General features: G+C 39.0%; 1 protein-coding gene across 2 annotated transcripts in view; it reads left to right on the top strand.

The window, feature by feature from the left end:
• MED27 (mediator complex subunit 27) overlaps nt 1-22381 on the top strand; it is a 184254-nt gene that overhangs the window by 109846 nt on the left and 52027 nt on the right. The window lies entirely within an intron of this gene.

Raw genomic sequence — 22381 nt, 5'->3', positions numbered from 1 at the left:
TGCTTGCTATGCATCAGTCTTTCTACCCAAGGGTAAAAATCTCACTGACCTGAAATGGATATAGAATGCATAATAGGTAACATACTTCATCCATAGATCTACATGCCCGTCACAAAAGCAGATTGTTGTTATGATTCCTGTTTTACAGAGGGAGAAATGAAGCACAAAGGAGATGAGGTGACTTTCTCCTGTTGCTGTTCTTCCATAGCAGAGCTGACAATAGAATACAGATCCTTTTTCATGCCATTCTTGTTTTACAAGCTTGGACCCAAGAATGATATGTTACGATTTAGGCCCCAGTCGTGAAAACAGTCCAGCTGGAGTGGACTGTTGCACCTTGTGCAGAGCCTCACTGACTTCATCAGGACTCTATGTGGGCATGGGGACCTGCCTATGTGGATCTGATTGCAGGATCAGGGCCTTTGAGAAAAGGAATTTGAGGTATTTTCTTTTTGTGACAAATTACAGAGAAAACAGTCATGAAATTTTTGGTTTCAGAGTAGCAGCCGTGTTAGTCTGTATTCGCAAAAAGAAAAGGAGGACTTGTGGTACCTTAGAGACTAACAAATTTATTTGAGCATAAGCTTTCGTGAGCTACAGTTCACTTCATTGGATGCATTCAGTGGAAAATACAGTGGGGAGATTTATATACACACACAGAGAACATGAAACAATGGGTATTACCATACACACTGTAAGGAGAGTGATCACTTAAGATGAGCTATTACCAGCAGGTAGGGAGGGTGGGGGGAGGAAAGAAAACCTTTTGTGGTGATAATCAAGGTGCACCATTTCCAGCAGTTGACAAGAATGTCTGAGGAACAGGGGGGGAGGGGGGAAAATAACATGGGGAAATAGTTTTACTTTGTGTAATGACCCATCCACTCCCAGTCTCTATTCAAGCCTAAGTTAATTGTATCCAGTTTGCAAATTAATTGCAATTCAGCATTCTCTTGTTGGAGTCTGTTTTTGAAGTTTTTTTTGTTGAAGAATAGCCACTCAGGTCTGTAATCGAGTGACCAGAGAGATTGAAGTGTTCTCTGACTGCTTTTTGAATGTTATAATTCTTGACGTCTGATTTGTGTCCATTTATTCTGTTGCATAGAGACTGTCCAGTTTGACCAATGTACATGGCAGAGGGGCATTGCTGGCACATGATGGCATATATCACACTGGTAGATGCGCAGGTGAATGAGCCTCTGATAGTGTGGCTGATGTGATTAGGCCGTATAACGGTGTCCCCTGAATAGATATGTGGACAGAGTTGGCAACGGGATTTGTTGCAAGGATAGGTTCCTGGGTTAGTCGTTCTGTTGTGTGGTGTGTGGTTGCTGGTGAGTATTTGCTTCAGGTTGGGGGGCTGTCTGTAAGCAAGGACTAGCCCGTCTCCCAAGATCTGTGAGAGTGATGGGTCGTCCTTCAGGATAGGTTGTAGCTCCTTGATGATGCGTTGGAGAGGTTTTAGTTGGGGGCTGAAGGTGATGGCTAGTGGCATTCTGTTGTTTTCTTTGTTGGGCCTGTCCTGTAGTAGGTGACTTCTGGGTACTCTTCTGGCTCTGTCAGTCTGTTTCTTCACTTCAGCAGATGGGGATTATTATTGTTTAAGAATGCTTGATAGAGATCTTGTAGGTGTTTTGTCTCTGTCTGAGGGATTGGAGCAAATGCGGATGTATTGTAGAGCTTGGCTGTAGACAATGGATCATGTGGTGTGATCTGGGTGAAAGCTGGAGGCATGTAGGTAGGAATAGCAGTCAGTAGGTTTCTGGTATAGGGTGGTATTTATGTGACCATCGCTTATTAGCACCGTAGTGTCCAGGAAGTGGATCTCTTGTGTGGACTAGTCCAGGCTGAGGTTGATGGTGGGATGGAAATTGTTGAAATCATGGTGGAATTCCTCAAGGGCTTCTTTTCCATGGGTCCAGATGATGAAGATGTCATCAATGTAGCGCAAGTAGAGTAGGGGCATTAGAGGACGAGAGCCGAGGAAGCGTTGTTCTAAGTCAGCCATAAAAATGTTGGCATACTGTGGGGCCATGCGGGTACCCATTGCAGTGCCGCTGATTTGAAGGTATACATTGTCCCCAAATGTGAAATAGTTATGGGTGAGGACAAAGTCACAAAATTCAGCCACTAGGTTAGCCGTGACATTATCAGGGATACTGTTCCTGATGGCTTGTAGTCCATCTTTGTGTGTAATGTTGGTGTAGAGGGCTTCTACATCCATAGAGGCCAGGATGGCGTTTTTAGGAAGATCACCGATGGATTGTAATTACCTCGGGAAATCAGTGGTGTCTCGAAGATAGCTGGGGGTGCCGGTAGCCTAGGGCCTGAGGAGGGAGTCTACATAGCCAGACAATCCTGCTGTCAGGGTGCCAATGCCTGAGATGATGGGGCGTTCAGGATTTCCAGGTTTATGAATTTTGGGTAGCAAATAGAATACCCCAGGTCGGGGTTCCAGGCGTATGTCTATGCGGATTTGTTCTTATGCTTTTTCAGGGAGTTTCTTGAGCAAATGCTGTAGTTTCTTTTGGTAAGCCTCAGTGGGATCAGAGGGTAATGGCTTGTAGAAAGTGGTGTTGGAGAGCTGCCTAGTAGGCTCTTGTTCATATTCCGACCTATTCATGATGATGATAGCACCTCCTTTGTCAGCCTTTTTGATTATGATGTCAGAGTTGTTTCTGAGGCTGTGGATGGCGTTGTGTTCTGCATGGCTGAGGTTATGGGGCAAGTGATGCTGCTTTTCCACAATTTCAGCCCATGCACGTCGGCGGAAGCGCTCTATGTAGAAGTCCAGTCTGTTGTTTCAACCTTCAGGAGGAGTCCACCCAGAATCCTTCTTTTTGTAGAGTTGGTAGGAAGGTCTCTGTAGGTTAGTATGTTGTTCAGAAGTGTGTTGGAAATATTCCTTGAGTCGGAGACGTCGAAAATAGGATTTTAGGTCACCACAGAACTGTATCATGTTCATGGGGGTGGAGGGGCCCCGAGATAGGACAGATTCTTCTGCTGGGCTAAGAGTATAGTTGGATAGATTAAAAGTATTGTTGGGTGGGTTAAGGGAACCACTGTTGTGGCCCCTTGTGGAATGTAGTAGTTTAGATAGTTTAGTGTCCTTTTTCTTTTGTAGAAAAACAGTGTGTGTTGTAAATGGCTTGTCTAGTTTTTGTAAAGTCCAGCCATGAGGAAGTTTGTGTGGAAGGTTGGTTTTTTTTTTTATGAGAGTATCCAGTTTTGAGAGCTCATTCTTAATCTTTCCCTGTTTGCTGTACAGGATGTTGATCAGGTGGTTCCGCAGTTTCTTTGAGAGTGTGTGGCACAAGCTGTCAGCATAGTCTGTGTGGTATGTAGATTGTAATGGATTTTTTACCTTTAGTCCTTTTGGTATTTTTAATGTCTGCCGTTTTCTCCCGAGCAAGGCTGCGATTTAGTCATGGAGGTCATGGAAGTCACAGAATCTGTGACTTCCAAAGACCTCAGTGACTTCAGCCAGTGCCGGCTGGAAGCTGCAAAGGATCCGCACTGCTCCCAGCTGCCATGGGCGGCAAGAGGGACTCCCGCCACTGCAGGAATCAGGAGGATCTGCTGCTTCCTGCTGCCATGGGTGGCAAGAGGGACCACTGCCGCTCCTGGCCACCCCGGGCATCAGGGGAATCCCCAGAGCTCCCGGTCACCACGGGGGGGGGGACACACTAATCAAACCCATTCTGCAGTCCTTTACATATAAAACTGAGCAGTATTAACTACAGAAAATGTTTAACCATCATCTCCATGATAAAATTACAGTTTCTGAATGTTACGCTACTCCAGGTTGGTTCTTCATATTGACTAATTGGATTGTATTTTGATAGTCTGTTAGTGTTCTGGTATCAGATCTTTGGACTGTCAGGACACCCATTGTAAGAAGTTTGCTCAGTGGTATATAGTAAAACAGAAGAAACTGCAATAAAGATTTTCATGCCGGAAATCAATATAAATGTATTTGTTTATGAGTATTTGCTCCTTATGAATATTTGCCCCTTATGGTCTCAATATAAAAAGCTAACATTTGTACTCTGAAATTGTTTTAAAGGATATTAGCTGAAACGGTGTATTGTATTCTTAGTCTATTTTTAGGTGGAGTAAATGGCTACTGCTAGTGTTTATTGTTAGATTGTGAAGTTAGTTCTACTTTTACAAACAGATGGAGAGTTTACACAATGTGATTGTGTGCTGTGAAGTATTCATTCTGAAATCCTATTACCACTGGTGTTGCACATTTAGGGAGGGTTGTTTTTCCTTTCAAGCTATGTATAAAGGAATTATTGACAATTTTCACAAAACATATAAAGACTAGTAAACAAGCTTAGACAAGAATCCAGTAATGACTGTAAAATAGACACATGCTTATTTTGCTAAGCGCATTCACACATTCTAATCTCCCCAACCCTCTTTTGATTACTATTGTGGAGCTAAGAAGTTCTGGAGGAAGGTTCCATGCTAGTTAGAAAAAAAAAAACTGTTTCAATACTATTAAAATCACCAGTATGAATTTTACTGCAGGGTCCTTCTTTCTAACTTACACGTATTGTTACATTATATCACTTACAGTGTGTGGTAGCATTATGGATTTATTTAATGCTGTGATCAGGGATCTTTATGCTTTATATTTAAAAACAAAAAACCCAACTCCTCGCTCCAAGGTAATTCAATATAAACAACTATTAAAGAATGTTATAACTGAGAATTTGAATGCTCAGATGTCAGGAAATGTTTGTCTGACTGAAGGGAGGCCATGAGTGCGCACTTATTTGCGTGTGTAGATGTGTGAGCTACAATTACTGCGGAATTATAGCTTTGAATTTCCTGACATCTGTGTTTATATTTTCAACAATAATCTCAGGTTAGTGTTGTTTTTCAGATGTTTTCTTTTTTAATTTTTGTGAATCTCTTCACAGATGGGATGCGGTGTCCACCCCACACAAGGCCTGACTTGTTAAAAAGGGCCAGTTAACCCCATGAGAGGCTGCACTTGGAGGAGAGTCAGGGCAGATGAGGTCTGATGAATGATGATGCCTAGCTGGGTAAGGGCAGACTGATCTAATATAAAACCAGAAAGTAGAGAGCAAGAGGGGGCGGCAGAAAGGAACTTTCCAAGTCATCCCCTAGAGAGGAGGGCTTCATCAGCACAGTGGCTATCTTTGGCACCAATGGTGACAGCAGCGGGGCAGATCACATTGTCAGGATTGGTACCAACCTCAATGTTGGTACCGAGTGAGAATATGATACCCTTGCTGGTTGTCAGGGCACCGACTTCGGTATCTACCTCAGTGGCAATGCAGCCAACATATTGAACTTTGCATGAGGCTGGATGTTTGTTCGCTTCTCCGGTGGTTGGCTTCCCTATGAAATCTGGATGACTTTGAGGATCGAGTTGGCAGACATCCTCCCCCTCGCATTTGTTCTTGAGACATTGGTCTAGAAGGTGGTTGAAACCTTCTTTGCATCCAGGATTAGTACCAGGATTGGTGGTTTCCACAGTAGAGATGGCCTCTTGGTCCAGTGCCTGCTGGCAACTGATGCTATACCCTTATCCTCACTGGCCTCTGTGGAATCCAGGGGAGGTTCGTCATTCTTTAAAATCCTGATCCTACATTCACTTCACCTAAGCATCTCGGGGTATCGGCTCCTCAGCCATTTTGTTGCAAACTCAAGCATAGGTAACTCCTTTGGAGCATGAGCACACTGAACAGGTATATACAGGTATCAGTACTGCAGCAAGAGGTTCCAGTGGTTCATCTTCCTTTGTCCTCATTACCAAATGACTAGGCAGTGCCGGAGTCTTTCTCCCCAGTGCCTGGAGATTTTAAGGAGCATCAAGATCATCTCAGAAAAATGGCTTCAGTGCCTTGCATATGCAGGCTGATTTTGTGCAAGGGAACGTGTGTATTCGTGGAAACCCTTCAGTCTTTGACCCTGGGAAGAGTCGTTCTTTCCATAAATGAAGCACTGCTGTGGAATACTCCAGCTTCTTTGACACCTATGGCAAAGTGTACGGACAAGTGTTATGTTACTGTGCAGAGGTTGCGTTTCTATTCGTGTCCTGCCCCTAACTCGCTTATCCTGACAGCAGCTAAAGAGAGGTCAAACAAGGGAGGTTCAAGACTACGCCAAAGGCCAAGGAAGCAAAGATGTTGAATCTCATGGTCAGGAAAATATATTTGACCTCCTCCTTGCAGAATTGCATTGCAAACCAGCAAACTCCGTTGTCTAAGTATAATTTTGTGAATTGGGACTCAATAGCCAAATTCAGTGACAAGTTGCCGGAATCCTCTAAAGGGGAGTTTAGGGCATTTATTACAGAAAGCTTATGGTCTCCATGATGTCTTTTCAGTCGGCACTGGACATAGCTGATGCAGATGGCAGAATTCTGCCATCAGCGGTTATGAACAGAAGGCCCTTGTGGTTGCAGAACTCTGTAATAGTGCCAGATATGCAGCAGAGAGTGGCCAGGTTTTTTTTTTCCTGATAAAGCAGATGAAATGTTATTCATTTAAGGACTTGTGAGCACCCATGCTTTTTGGGGATTTGCACACCAGCCGTGAAAATGTGTTTTTTCACAGTCGGCAACCACAACAGCAGCATGCCTGAGACTACTAGGCCATATGGCCGTGTCCACTTGTGTGGTGTAGCATGTGAGGTAGCATCTTCAGTTGTGGAGGTTGGTCTGTTGCCCCAGTTCCCATTCATTGGACAGACTTATTTGAGTACCCCCAGAAATACTGGACTCCCTACGTTGGTGGACGGATCAGAACAGTGCGTATAAGGGGATTCTTTGTCCCCATTTTCCATGGAGCCAAACAGTAGTCACGATGCCTTCACAATAGGTTGAGGAGCGCATCTAGGGATGTTAAAGATTCAAGGTTTGTGATCAGAGCAGAAGGCGTGCTGTCTTATCAATATGCTGGATATTCAGGTAGTATATAATGCATGTTGGGCCTTTTAGGATCAGCTTCAGCCTCTGTTTACCGGTGTAGGAAATGGTGCCATACTTTGCTGGCTGCCCTTATGGGTCCTCTGTTTAAGTTGACAGCAACCTGCTTGTTGTCTCTCCTTTCCCAGAAGAGAGCCTTTCTGGTGGCTAGAACATCTGTAAGAAGAATCGGCAAATTACAGACCTTAATGGCAGAATCTCCTTATATTCAGATATTTCAAAGACAAGGTGTCCTTTAGGCTACATCCAAAGTTCTTGTCTAAGGTAGTGTCATAGTTTCACCAATTTATTTACTTACCTATATTTTTTCCTGAGTTATACACAAATGTGGATTAGCAACATCTCCATACCTGAGATGTGAGGTAGTGCTTGGCAGTCTACTTGGAGAGGACTAAACCATTTTGTTCATCGTGTTGACTTTTGTCTGCTGTGTGGATCGGATGAAAGGTTAGCCAGTCTCTACTCAAATGATCTCCAGGTGGACAACTTCCTGTATTACCACAGCTTATGTTGTAGTTCAGATGATGCCCCCGTAGTCATTATAGGCCCGTTTGACAAGAACATAAATATAAGCGATGATCGATCACATTTCTCAGCAATGTCTCAATATTGGCTTCCATGGTCTTCCATACGTACTTTTGCTAGACATTATGCTATTACCATGGTACAGAGATCAGACATGAACTTTGTGAAGGCTGTTGTGCAGTCTCTGTTTAAATAGACTCCAAGCCTCACCATCTACTGAAAATGCTTGGGAGTCACCTGAGTGGAATACACATCTTCAACCACTCAAAAAAGAAAAGATGGTTATTTATCTGTACTACTTAACTGTTGTTCAAGTTTTGGGTGCTGACATGTAATCAACTACCCCCCCCCCTGCACTGGAGTCTTTGGCCTTGGATTTCAGTGCAAAGGAATTGAGAGAAGTCAGGCCAGCACTGCCTTTATGTAGCCGGGGAGGGGCTAAGGCCACAGAGCTCAAGCACCACCCCTATCGGTACTGTTCGTTAAAATTCTGTGTCTTTAGTGCGCTGGGTTCGCGCACCTGAGTGTAGAGTCTAAAATAAACTAAGCGAAACAATTAAAAACTCCTACCCCTTAGAGTTTGGAGTTTAGCCTGTTGACTTTTTAGATGCATGCTGGTTCAGCTATTTGAAATTTGCAGGTCTTTGCTGCATTTTTTTAAAGTGCTTTTGACGTCACTGTTATATTTTATAAATTACTTACCTGAGGGTGATATTGCCAGATAAGCCTGAAAGTAAATCTGCAGAAAAGATTTCTTTTGAATTTGCCCTGTGATGCCCTCCCCACCCCCAGGCCTTCAGAAACATCATCTTGTGAAAAAGTAAAAGAAAAATGAGTGAGAATTCTCAGTGGTGTGTGGTTCACCTACACAAAATTCTTCAGAGCTTGCTCTACGGGAAGAGATATAAATGAAAAGATGGATGCATCTTAAATTTGCAGTTCAGTTTGGGCTTTGATCCGGCAAGGAGTTCCTGGCATAGGTGGATGTTCTGGTGTTCGTGTGTTGCATTGGGGCTTGTCTAAACTATATAGAAAGTTATACTACTTTATCTATACTTGTACAGTTAAAGCAGTACACTGTCCAGTGAGGATTTGGCTATGTTGGTGTAAAAGTGCTTTATACCATATACCTATTTCTGTAAGGGATAGGGAATAACTTATACTGGTATAAGTCAATGTATTCACACTAGGACTTTTAATAGATTAATTATTTTAGTAAAATTAAAATAAAATAAAAATTCACATTCATAACGGAAAACTTTTAATAGTTAAACTTTTAAGTGCCAATCAGACCTTGGAGTTTGGTTGACCAGAGTTTACTCCCTTGATTCCTCAGGATATCATAGACGGCACAATCGTCCTTTTGACATAGGGAAAAAATTCTGTTTGTCTCTCCAGATGATCTGCCTGTCCTCCTTGAGAGACACTTAATAATGTGCTTGGGTTGGCTGCCTGAGAGAAATGCAGTTTTCGTCTATGGTGCAGCAAGAATTAGAGTCTTAAGGGAGTAGTGAAAGAATTAGGCAGTGTGAGAGGGGGAATAGTTTGAAACAAGCTGAAATGTAGGCAGGAGCAGCCTTGAATTGCTCTGAGAATGAAGATGTGGAAAAAGAGAAGGAACCCAGTGAAGGGATTCAAAAACGGGGAAGATGGCATTGAAACAGCTGGAGGAGGCTGAACACCGAAGAGGAGAGAAGCAAGGAGGTTACAGTAGCTGAAATGAAAGATGATCAAGGCATACTAAAGGGTTTTATCAAAAGAGTCAGAAAATGAAGGGTGGATTTTAGAGACATTGAGATTTTGATGAGAGCCAAAAACTTCTGGAATTTTGGGAAAGGGAGGAGGTGTGTTTCCATCTTCAAAGCATGAATCCTCTGCTCATGCCAGCTGTCTAATTGAATGTTTCAAATCTGGTTGCTTTCTTAATGTGAGAATTTATTGAATCTCCCTTCAGGCGCTTTCCATTGCCCATCTGAGCATGCAGTGTCATTTCATGAGAGCTGGCAAAGATCACTGGTTTAATAATTATTGTTAATGGGTACTGCTGGAAAGTCTGCTACGGAGCTGAATTTGCTACGTGCAAAGGCTTGCGCAGCAAGTAACCGTTGAATTAAATTATAATTTTTACCCCAAGATTAATAAATTATATTAGTATAAAAATTACACTAGAACTGTGGTTTTCCTATTTTTAGTACTATCTTCAGGACAAACAATGCCTGACATCTGCTTATTCTCTTTATCAGAATGGTAATAATTAAAACTCCACCACTATCAATAACCTTAAATCACACATACTTTACTACCTTGGTACAGTGCTTACTGTTACAAAAAGAAAAGGAGTACTTGTGGCACCTTAGAGACTAACAAATTTATTAGAGCATAAGCTTTCGTGAGCTACAGCTCACTCCGATGAAGTGAGCTGTAGCTCACGAAAGCTTATGCTCTAATAAATTTGTTAGTCTCTAAGGTGCCACAAGTACTCCTTTTCTTTTTGCGAATACAGACTAACACGGCTGCTACTCTGAATACTGTTACAAATAGTCTGAAGTCTAGTGACTACTTATGGTAGTGAGCACTGTGTTTGGTTTTAAAAAAAATATTTTTTTTTTTTTTTGCAGGATCAGGCCCATCCATTTAAAATCTGTTGCTAATACTCTCAAACTATTCTTCAGTTGTTTTTCGATGAAAGCAGTTGGAAAATGGGTAGAATATACTAAAAACTCCAGTGGGTTCTTACGAATACTTATTTTGTTTTACCTTAAAACTATTATTCTGAACTTCATTGTGTACTTGTCTAGTTTTAATAAAAGTACCTATACCAAAGTATAGATTATTATATATTTACTTTACAAAAAATCAATATAGAATTCTATTGAATGAATGTCCACTAAATATCTAATTCACCATAAATAAGATGTTCACTTCCTCAACTAACTTATTCCTTAGTGAGCGCACTCAACAGAAAAAGACTGAAAAAATAAACAAGCCTTACAGCATAGATTGAAAGCCAGTAAATCCAGGCTAAATCAGACAGGGATGGAGATCTAAGTTCCAGAGTTATGGACCTTTGAGGTGAAAATGCCCCCATCCTGGAAGATGGAGGCAGTCTCTGAAGTGTCCAGATCTCAAACATTTTTGACATAGGTCAAAGTGAATAGTTTAATTTTCAGCCACTGTAGCTAATAGAGCAGAGGGCGCAGATGCTAACAACTTACAGGCTTCTGCTATTTTACATTGTTACTCTGCTGTGGAAGATTGTGACTCTCTTTGGAATCTGCTGGTCCTCTACAGTGTTTTGAATGTCAAACTGAATATAATAGTGCTCATGACCACAGCATTTGCCAGATTTATTCCTGTTGTGTATCTCTCTTGTCTCCTCAAGAATTACTCCATGTCAAATTCTTTGTGAAGCGGCAGGGTTGTAAACATAATGATGATTTTTCACTAACCTTTTGGCTTACAGGATATCTGCTAATCAGGATGATTTGTGGGTGTGAAATCTTATTCTGTTGTTGTTATTAGGCAATATTGCGATAAACATGATTAAGTACAAGCCAAAACGGGGCCCATTTTATGTTGGGCAGTGTAGGTGGTCTTTGCCCTGAAGAATTTACAATTTAAATAGACAGGACAGATGCAAGGTGGAGGAAGAGGTATAACATACAAGAAGAATGAACGTTATAATGAGCTGATTTATTGTTGACATAATTACCACTTGTATATAAAGGAGTAAGAAGGCACCAAAAGGATAGCCGTGCTCAAAGCATGTAGAGTGCTGTGTGGGTAGAATATAACAGTAGCTGGATGATTTATCAGAACACTCTGGCTTATTTACAGAATTGAAAGAGGAGCAGGACTCAATAATTTCAATTAAGATTTGAAGTGATAGGCAGAGGGGTACATTGTTAATTGTGGATTTGATGGCATCTAGGGAAAAACTTCAAGATAACCTTAGACCTTGACCCAAGAAGAGATTCCATCTGTTTTCAGGTGTGGTTTTTTTTTTGTTTTGTTTTTTTTAAAGGCATCGATATCTTGTCCTACCACAACCCCATAGATGGCGTTACTAGAAATATTACAGGAGGTCCAGAGCAGAAGGTTTAGCTCTGATCTGGTCTGAGATCAAGCATTTCTAGCACCCTGAATAAACCAGAATCTGGTGCCTGCTGCTGTATAAGCTATTTGGACAAATACTGACCCACAGCTCTAAAGAGATGCTGTGATTTGTGATACACTGAGTTATTACTCAGCCTGAAAGCTGACTCTGGTTTGATTAACCTGAGCAAAGGGAACCAAAACTAGTGCTGAAGAAAGACTTAAAGAAAGAAGCCTGGTTAGATATAACTTAGACTACATTTCATCAATGAAAAAACAGAACCTGAAAGAATAAGTTAATTTAAACAAACAAGAAAAAAGTTGCTTTAGTACACAAGTGATTATTTTGGGAGAGTTTCCTCTCCTGCTCTCCAGAACACCCTGAATCACTGTTCTAGCAGGACAGCAGCACGGTTTGCTTATCCCATGCATAAGAGTTTTCCACCCACTCTACAAGTATGTTTAAATCCTGTTGTCTGGGCAGGAGTGGAGTGATGTTTAGAGTTTAACGAGTCTTACAAATGTATCTTTTTTTTCCTAATGTGTTTTGGGTAATAGTTGTTCTCCCTCCCTCCTTCCTCAGTCCCAGCCACAACCCCAAAACAGTGATTATCAATACAAATTATCATAGGAGTGGGTGGGTGAGATTCTGTGGCCTGCGCTGTGCAGGAGGTCACACTAGATGATCAGAATGGTCCCTTCTGACCTTAGTATCTATGAATCTATGAATCAAACATTTTTAATGTTTAGATTTTTGTATTGAGTGGAAAAAAAGAACAGCATGCATCTTAAACACTATGTGGGATAAATGCTATTTAAATCTTGCCTGAGCTGCTAAACATCACGCTAACATTGGATCACTGGATCTAATCCAGTTTTAAAAAAAAAAAAAAAAGGTCATGTTAGAAAACTAAGCCATCTGTCCAGTGTAGAATTGAAAGGCTTTTATAATGAATTTCTTGTCCCTTTTACTCTCTTTTTGGGGAAGTGGGGTAGCTAGGAGCGAATCAAAGAGCATTATCGGAGCTGTGGCTGCAAAGCTGGCTTCTGAATTACTCCTACGTTGTAAACCTGATCTTTTTAGCAAACAACTGTATCTTGAGTGTTCTGCAGAACTAATTAGTGTATTAGAAACAGCATTTTGTAACTGGCTTGGCGATAACATATGGCATGGCTTCAGAAGTGTCTACTGTCTGTTCCAGGCATTGCTCTTCTAATATAGGCTAGATGATTTTTATATGCTTATTGGCAACACTACTAGGAGGTTTTCAAAGAACTTTGACTCTCTGCTTTCCCTTTCCAGAGCTGATTTTAATGAATTTTTATAACAAAACAAAAAGATTATAGCATTTAGAATTAACTTTGGAGTCTCTGCTAATGCTTATGAAGTAGATGGTTGTCTTTGATTTCATCGATGTTAATACAGCACTTGTTTATGGGAAAACTATTCTACCACCTGAAAACAGAGTTTTACATAACAGCCAGCAATGATGATGATCTGGGCACAGCACTCCAAGTCAGATCTAATTTTGTTTGCCAAATTTTACTGCATGTTTAAATGCATGTTAATGAATAATAACTATTCACCAGTTAGACTATGAATTTTCCGGTGAAGATATTCTTGTAAAGAATAATGTCCTTTTGTTGTGAAGTTTGGAGTCCCACACTGCTCTCAGTTAAGACATGGTCCTGAGATATGCTGGGAACTTGAAGTTCCCGTTGATTTCAGCATATGTCTGATTTGGCCCATTTGTATATTAAATGGAGAAACAAATCAACTTTACTCTTGGATGAAAAAGCTAAGTTTGAATGAAGTGCAGAAGTGTTGAAAAGAGTGGGATAGTAGGGGAAGAGGAAGAAGGACAAGTGTAGTATAAGGAGCAGGAAGATGTATCTAAAGCCAATGTGGAGACAAACATGATACAACATGTGTGGAGTAGGGAATCTGATTTAAAGCCAAAAGAGAACTTCTAGGGTGTGGGAACAGGGTTTAAAAACTGTTGTTACAGCTTCATTAGCAAATCCACCATTTTGACCAACTGGTGCATTAGATTTGATAAGATTTGAAAATTAAAAATCCTATGTGTCTGTTTTTCTTTTCAGTCTGCGATGTGACAAAAGCTCCAGATTTTCTGTCCTTTTCCCTTGTATCGAAAGATGCCCAATTTTTCATCAAATATATTTCAATAATTTTTTCTCCTTTCCACTATTCCCTCTTGTATTTTTCTCAAGCACTTACTCTAACCAATGTTTATCAGCATTTGAAGCTTTTAAATCTGTAAACTGGAGAAATTTGAGAAACATAATAAGTATATTGGAATACTTCCCTTCTGATCTGAGGATTGGTACGATAGCAGTCACAAAAGTAGAATTAGACTTCTCTACAGCACTTGCTTTATATTTAATTTTCTTTCAAATATTTGTACTGTAAAAAAATAAAAGAAATAGTATTTTTCAGTTCACCTAATATAAGTACTGTAGTACAATCTGTTTATCATAAAAGTTGAACTTCAAATGTAGAATTTGAATGCAGTTTTTTAATACATAAAATAAAACAATGTAAAACTTTAGAGCCTATAAATCCACTAAGTCCTATTTCTTGTTCAGCCAATCACTCAGACAAACAAGTTTGTTTACATTTTCAGGCGATAATGCTGCCTAATTCTTGTTCACAATGTCACCTGAAAGCGAGAACAGGTGTTCGCATGGCACTATTGTAGCTGGCTTTGCAAGATATTTATATGCCAGATATGCTAAAGATTCATGTCCCTTCATGCTTCAACCACCATTCCAGAAGACATGCATCCATGCTGATGATGGGTTCTGCTCAATAACAATCCACAGCAGGGCGGACGAATGCTTGTTCATTTTCATCATCCTAGTCAAATGCCACCAGCAGAACGCTGATGTTCTTTTTTTCGTGGTTTGGGTTCTATAGTTTCCTCATCAGAGTGTTGCTCTTTTAAGACTTCCGAAAGCATGCTCCACACCTCGTGTTAGGATATAGATATTCAGACCTGTCTGTAAAGGCCTATACTCTAAGAATTTAGGTGTATTCTTATCACTTAGCTAGTTATAGAGGTATAAAAGAGAGAATCAAAATCACTGTCTGCCAGTGTAAGGTCCTTCTCTTACTGTGACAGTCTGAGGCTCTGTGCTTAATCTAAGACCTTTGGCTAAGCAATAGAGGCAGCCATAAGCTGGGAAGTGACTGGTCACCTCCTCACATCCCAAACTAGTCACATTGAAATAAGGTGCTATTGGGCTCTTAGGAATACAGTCCTGTCCTGATAATGCCCATCGCCTCCAGAGAAAGGGAAGTGCCTAGAAAATGTAAAAGGAAACTTAGTTTGATAGCATCCTGTCTGGCAAGAACTCACTTATCAATAGCTGGGATGTGAAATCCTCACTTCTGTATTGTTTTGTCATTATAGTTCCCACTTTGCTATTATTTGTCTGTATAATCTCTGTCTGGTTCTGTGATTGTTCCTGTCTGCTGCATAATTAATTTTGCTGGGTGTAAACTAATTAAGGTGGTGGGATATAATTGGTTACATAATCATGTTACAATAGGTTAGGATTGGTTAGTTAAATTTCAGGAAAATGATTGGTTAAGGTATAACTAAGCAGAACTCAAGTTTTACTATATAGTCTGCAGTCAATCAGGAAGTGTGTGGGTGGGGGAAATGGGAACAGGGAATGTGGGGGGGGGAATTGGAATCATGTTTAGCTAAAGGGAGAAATGGGAACAGGGACACAGGTAAGCCTCTGTGGTGTCAGAACTGGGAAGGGGGACACTAAGGAAGTAAACTGGAATCATGCTTGCTGGAAGTTCACCCCAATAAACATCGAATTGTTTGCACCTTTGGACTTTGAGTATTGTTGCTCTCTGTTCATGCGAGAAGGACCAGGGAAGTAAGTGGGTGAAGGAATAAGCCCTCTAACACCTCGTTCCTCTCAGATTTTGGAAGGCACTTCAGATTCTTAAACCTGGGGTCCCATGCTGTAACTATCTTTAGAAATATCACATTGGTACCTTCTTTGTGTTTTGTCAAATCTGCAGTGAAAGTGTTCTTAAAATGAACAACATGTGCTGAGTCATCATCCGAGACTATTATAACATGAAATATATGGCAGAATGCAAGTAAAATAGAGCCAGAGACATACAATTCTCTCCCAAGGAGTTCAGTCACAAATTTAATTAATGTACTATTTTTTTTACAAGTATTGTCAGCATGGAAGCATCTCCTCTGGAATGGTGACCAAAGCATGGGCATACGAATGTTTAGCATATCTGGCACGTAGATACCTTGCAAAGCCAGCTACAAAGTCCCATGTGAATGCCTGTTCTCACTTTCTGGTGACATTGTAAATAAGAAGTGGGCAGCATTATCTCCTGTAAATGTAAACAAACTTGATTATCTTAGTGACTGGCTGAATGAGAAGTAGGACTGAGTGGACTTGTAGGCTCTGAAGTTTTGCATTGTTTTGTTTTTGAGTGGAGTTATGTAATAAAAAAAAATCTACATTTGTAAGTTGCACTTTCATGATAAAGAGATTGCACTACAGTACTTGTATGAGGTGAATTGAAAAATACTGTTTCTTTTGTTTATCATTTTTACAGAGCAAATATTTGTAATAAAATAATAATATAAAGTCAGCAGTGTACTCTTTGTATTCTGCGTTGTAATTGAAATCAATGTATTTGAAAATGTAGAAAAATATCCAAAAATATTTAATAAGTTTCAATTGGTATTCTATGGTTTAACAGTGTGATTACTTTTTTTGAGTTAATCTCATGAGTTAACTGCGATTAATTGACAGCCCTACTTTACTTTGGTAGACCTGGCTTATCAGATCAGACTCGCTCAAGAAATCGTCATCATGTGGTGTACATGCAGATGGTATGATTTAATATTGTTCACTCTTATGTCCATTTTCCTAAATGGGGGTACAAGTAGGAACTATTTAGAGGGGCAGAGGGCTGTTCTCTATTTTCCTTCCTTTTCATATATTTATCAGATGGTTTATTGACACAATAGCAGATTCTCCACATGTCATTTGCCTTCCATCCCTCTGCCTGACTCACAATTCTGGCTGATTGTCTTAACCAAAGACATTCTCTTTTAAACCAATTTATTGTCTCTTAAAGATTCAGGATGTATTTTTTTCCATAATAAATCTCCCGCCAATATTTTCTGCTCTTTATAAAATATCAGTTATTGACACATCCCAAATCTGTGTCCATCACATGGTACCTGAATGCAATGGAAATTAGAACAAGCATGATATCCAGGCTGTGGAAAAGAGATAGAAGAATGATGGAATAGTATATCTAGGCCAGCCTCCTTTGCCATTTGCCTATTACATATTTAATGATTCTGCATGAGAGCCTTGAGCTTGGATAGTGGGACATAGAGAGTTCATCTCCTTGTCCAATGCCTCCATTTTGGAAAATAAGGTTTTCTGCTATTTGTAGATAGCTTTCTTATTGTTCACTGACAATGCATTTGCCTAGTCTTCTGGAATCCTACTAGTACTAGCTTTGACTTTCCTTTGACCAGTGTTATGGTGCTTTGTAAAATAGATTCCACAAATATATTTTTCTGTGCTTAAATACCATACCCACAATAAGAATGTGTGGAATTTGGTATAGGATCTTTGTTGGCAATAGTATAACGGTAGGACCTCAAGATGAGGAAATGGTTGAATATCTTCTGCTTTAACCTTATAGAAGTGGGGAAGCAGGGAACTCAAGCTCTAGACTAATTCAATACCTCTGCAGGACAGGGTAGAATATAAAAAAGGTGGGAGTAGCTCCTTAGCTGAGGAAGTAGGATAGAGTAAGTCCCAAAGGAAGGAACTGTTGAGGCAGACAAGTCTGGAGTGCAAAGACTTAGTTTGAGGTAAGTGACCCCCAGGAGCAGTCACATCTGAGAACTTGGAGGAGCCTACAGTATATACGGGTTCATATAGTGTTGTGTTTGAATTATCTTTTAGTAAATAAACAACATGGAAACGTGGCTTTTCGAGTTGGATTGATTTAAATCAGTGATTTTAATAGTCAATTTGAATCATGATTTAAATCAGCAATCAGGGAACCTTGGTTTAAATAATTAACATCTTATTTTGACTTTTGTACTTATTTTCTTAAAGAAAGATTTATTCTTATTGGTTGGTAATGATTAAAACGTTGATTTGTAACCAAATATATTCTTTACACTAAATTGGATACTACTGTTTGCTAACCAGAAATAGTATATCCATACATATTTATTTAAGCAATTATATAACTTAATAACCTGCATTTATTCAAATTCTTGACTCTTACATTTTTAATTATGTTAGAAAATGGTGAATGGTGTATTTTTTATTTACTAGATAATTTTTTACTTGGGATTTGTGTCAAGCTACATTTAGATGGAAATGGGAATTAATTAAAAAATACACAAAAACTGCATTTTAAAACTGCTTTTATTAGTTAAATAAAACTACCTTAAATGTGCTAATACATAAGGGGGAAAAGCTTATCAAAGTACATTTTGGATTTAAAACTGATTCATCAAACAAAGAAAGTATTAACCATAGTTAGTGAATTAACTATTTTGGTTGCCATTGACCAGATTTTCAAAGGTATTTAGGCACCTAAAGATGCAGACAGGTGCCTAGTGGGATTTTTCAGAAGCTCCTACACAGGTTAGGTATCTAACTCTCCTTGAAATCAATGGGAGTTGAAATCTATGGCAATAGGTGCCTAACCTCTGCTTGAGAACATTTGAAAACCCCACCAGGTGCCTATCTGCATCTTTAAGTGCCTAAATGCATTTGAATATCTGTCCCTATGCCCTTCAAGTTTTTAAATTGAGTAGATTTCATCCTCTCCAACCTGTTTTTTATTCATAGATTGGAAGAGGAAGCAAGATTTCCTGCTTTTTCAACACCCAGTTGATTTCTTAAATTTGAACGAATTAATGCAAATGAAGAAAATATTATTTCTGCACCTTTTATCTAAACTGAACCCAAATATAATTAAGGCAAAAGCTTTTCTGGACAAGTGAAATTGAAAATACTTCCATTTGCTCAATTCTAAAGATTGAAAATAATATACATTCTTAATGCAGTACATGGCATTGTGACAAATTTAGATAGTTTGAGTTGATCTCAAAAGGTAGATGTTTTCCCCCTGATGATGTATCTTATTAAAAAAGAAGCACACTCTAACTCATTAGAATTTGAGGAGGCCTCAATTAAAAATCCTGTCGCTGTCCTGTGCCAGCTGACTCAGGCTTGCGAGCTTTGGGCTGCTGGGCTGTTTAATTGCAGTGTAGATATCTGAGCTTTGGCTGCAGCACAGGCTCTAGGACCCTGTGAGGTGGGAAGGTCCCAGAGCTCGGGCTACAGCCCAAGCCGTAATGTCTACATTGCAATTAAACAGCCCCGCAGCCCAAACCCCGCAAGTCCAAGTCAGCTGGCACAGGCCAGCCATGGGTGTCTAGCTGCCGTGTAGACATACCATTGATGCAGTGCTTTTATTTATTTAAATGATGTTAATAGGTTCTGGGAAGTTTAGGCCTTAATGATGATTGTGGTAATTTCAAATTTAACTTTAAACAGATTTTTTTTTTAAGGAAAGGTATTTAAATTTTATAAAGTCTAATATTTAAAATGTCATTTTTAAATCCATCCTCTAACCTGTCCTATCAGATTGTGGATTGCAAGAGTTGATGTGTATTCAGTTTTTTCCTTTTCCAAGTGTAATATAGAGGTTTCAAGTGGTGTTTGGGAGAATACATTTAATAGACAGCGTTTATGTTAATGTACATTCACTTTTTCATAAATTGGGACAGCTTCCTATATCTGGAATATGATGACATGGTGAGCTATAATAGCACAGTAAAATAATTGCTTCTTTTTAATGCAAACCACTGTGGTGGTGGTATTCTAAAGAGACTAGTTATGATTTGGATCTGTGCTTAAAAAACAAAGACAGACCTAACTTTTCTAGTAGAGATATAAGATTTAGTATTATTTTAACTTTCCTTACATAGTAAAATACAGAATATGTCAATATTGGTGTGAGCCTGGCTTTACATATGCCAGACAAGTGGCATAATACTTCTAAACATTCATTTTTCATTCAATTTTAATTATCGCCTGAAACTCCAAAATCTGTTGCCATAGCTTTTTATTTAAATTCTGCAATAATTTGCATTGTTGTGTCCGAGGCTATGATGTGTATTGATTGAGGATCTGTTAAGGAGAAACTCCATGTTTCTTAATTAGCATATGGTTAGCAATGACCTCTTTTTTTTTTTTTTACACACAAGTGCCAGCTGAATTTGCTTTTTGCAGAGTCTGGAGTAACTGGATTCAAGTCACACAGACATATGCTTAGAATAGAAACGTATCAGATATAGGAATGTTTAAAGTGACAGTGATACATATTGTTGATATGTAGACTATTTATCTTGGAGCTTTGTCATGCATTTCTCCTCTTTCACCATTTTAAGGAAGATGTTTCTTGCTTACACTGATTCTGACTCCACTATCAGCTAGCAAGCTGAGAGTCAGTTTCATTTGCATGGATAAAAACCATTCGTTTCCCTCTTCCCCTTTGTAACAGGAAGGATGGAGCAGGATTTTACGTTAAAATGTTACAGTAGTTCCCTTTTTTACTTGCAATAAGAGGATCGAGTTCACCAATTGCATGAGCAGGTACAACTCCATTGACTTACTGATGATGCCCAGCAGTGAATTTGGGTTACTGCAAGATAGCAATCAAAGCTTAAATGTCCCCAGTGAAAAGACTCCTTTGGGTTTTTTAAACAAATAAGACTAAAAAGAATAATTTAAAACATAGTTTAAAAAGCAAATTCTCAAAATTGCTTACCCTCCTTAAACAGTTCAAATAATCCCACATGAGAAATAGTTTTTAGATGCAGAAATGTTTTACTTTCACTTTTGCTAGCTAATATTCTGAAAACTCTTTTCAAAGCCTAAGTATGTGCTAACATGAAAACATGTCCACGTATACCTTCTTCCATTTGTAGCTCAGCAAGCCATGCTGTTTGTAGATGCATTTGGCAGCAACCCACTAGTACCCCATCTGATCCTGTCCTTAAAGAGCCAGAGAGCATGCCCTGTATTTTCCTGCTTTGAAAAGGGTTTGTTAACTTTTTCAGAATAGAGATTTTATCGTGGGTTTTTATTTTTCCAGTGGCACAGTTCACACCACTGGAGTTAAGTTTTTCTATAAACCGTTGTTGTCAGTGGCTTATAACTTTGATATAAAAAAAAATCCCTCCAGGCTGTTACTTAGTAATAATGGTCTCAGACTTTTGTTTCAAACTTTTTTGAGTTGTGGTACATATAAAAAGATATTTGAATTAGTTTTAAAACACTGATTTTTTTAAAAATCAAAAATAAATTTGCTCAATCATTGCAAAAATAAAAACAGTCAACATGGGGGTATGAGAACTCTGAAAAACTTTTTTAAAGCAATGTGATGGTTACTAAAGTGATTTTTTTTAAATATTTCAGTTCATTTTTACAAATATACTTTAAAGTTGTTAGTACATAAAATAGTCTAATTGATATTTTATTTTGAACGTATATGTATATTTTTAATATTCATTTAACATTTTAAACTTTGACTTTACTCATGAACAGTAACTATTTTCATAAGTATTTTTAATGTGTTTGCATTCATCTTTATAACGATAGTACTTGTGCATCATTATTTCAATGTGGAGTTAGGTTGCAATATTATCTTTATTATCAATAATTATTACTTAATTCACCATAAGTGTGCATAGTGCCTTACAGACAAAAAGTACAAGTTCCTTCCTGAGGTGTTTATAATTTAAATTCCATGAAGTACAAAAGGTTTGCTTTCTGAAATAGTGTATGTAGGTGGGGTGCTATAAAATCTTTAGGACCAACACTTCAGAATAGCTATATTACTCTGGCATTGTAAAGCCACAAATGAATTATGTAGGTCTTCTCAAACAAGAGGCAATTTAAACTTTATAGCCCCTCATACTCCCACATGTTGTCACATATTCAATATAATTTTGCCAGAGTGAAGTGATTTTTTGAAAAAAAAATCACTTATTCTCATTTAGTTTAGAATTATTTCTTTATTGCGCCTCTCTCTGCTTTCACATTGGGTTGCCTTGTTTACCACAATATATTAAATGTGTGTGAGTCTTTGAAGTATGTTAGTTATTAAGGAAACACAGCTGTCATTGGTTTGAATGGAGTTCAATGAGATCACATGGCTAGAAGTTCAGTGCTGAACTTCTGTTTCCTACTGCATTCTACCATATTATTCAAAGGTTGCATTTGTGAGCTGTAGACTTTCGTATTGCTCCAAAGTGATCTTCCAGTTTGCTGTACTTCTCGCATTGAGCTTTGCTGCTGTGTGTCAGAGATGGTTGAATGGAATGTAAAAAAACTTAAAACTGATGAGTTGGAAGGATGATATCTGAATTAGTGACAATTACAAATGTAATACAAAATCAGTTTATATAATGTCATGGAACAATCCTTGACCAATAACTGATGGCAAGTGGTGTGACAGAAGAGTGCTTAAAAAGTATTTTGGGAGCACAGCCTTACAAGTGCTTGAAAATTCTAGAGGAGTTTTGCCGTGAAGGAATAGAGGGAGTCTGCTGATTTCAGGTGCTCTGTAGGAGGAGGAATTCTCTCACATTTGGAAATGCAGTAGCAAATTAGGAAGAGGGGTGGGAATCGGCCATCAACCTCTTCTTCCTTTCCCCACCATTCCTTGCA

This window comes from Dermochelys coriacea, chromosome 16 (assembly GCF_009764565.3).
Source record: "Dermochelys coriacea isolate rDerCor1 chromosome 16, rDerCor1.pri.v4, whole genome shotgun sequence".
Taxonomy (NCBI): domain Eukaryota; kingdom Metazoa; phylum Chordata; order Testudines; family Dermochelyidae; genus Dermochelys; species Dermochelys coriacea.
The sequence above is the reverse complement of the archived record's forward strand: the minus strand, read 5'-3'. Positions and strand labels throughout refer to the sequence as shown.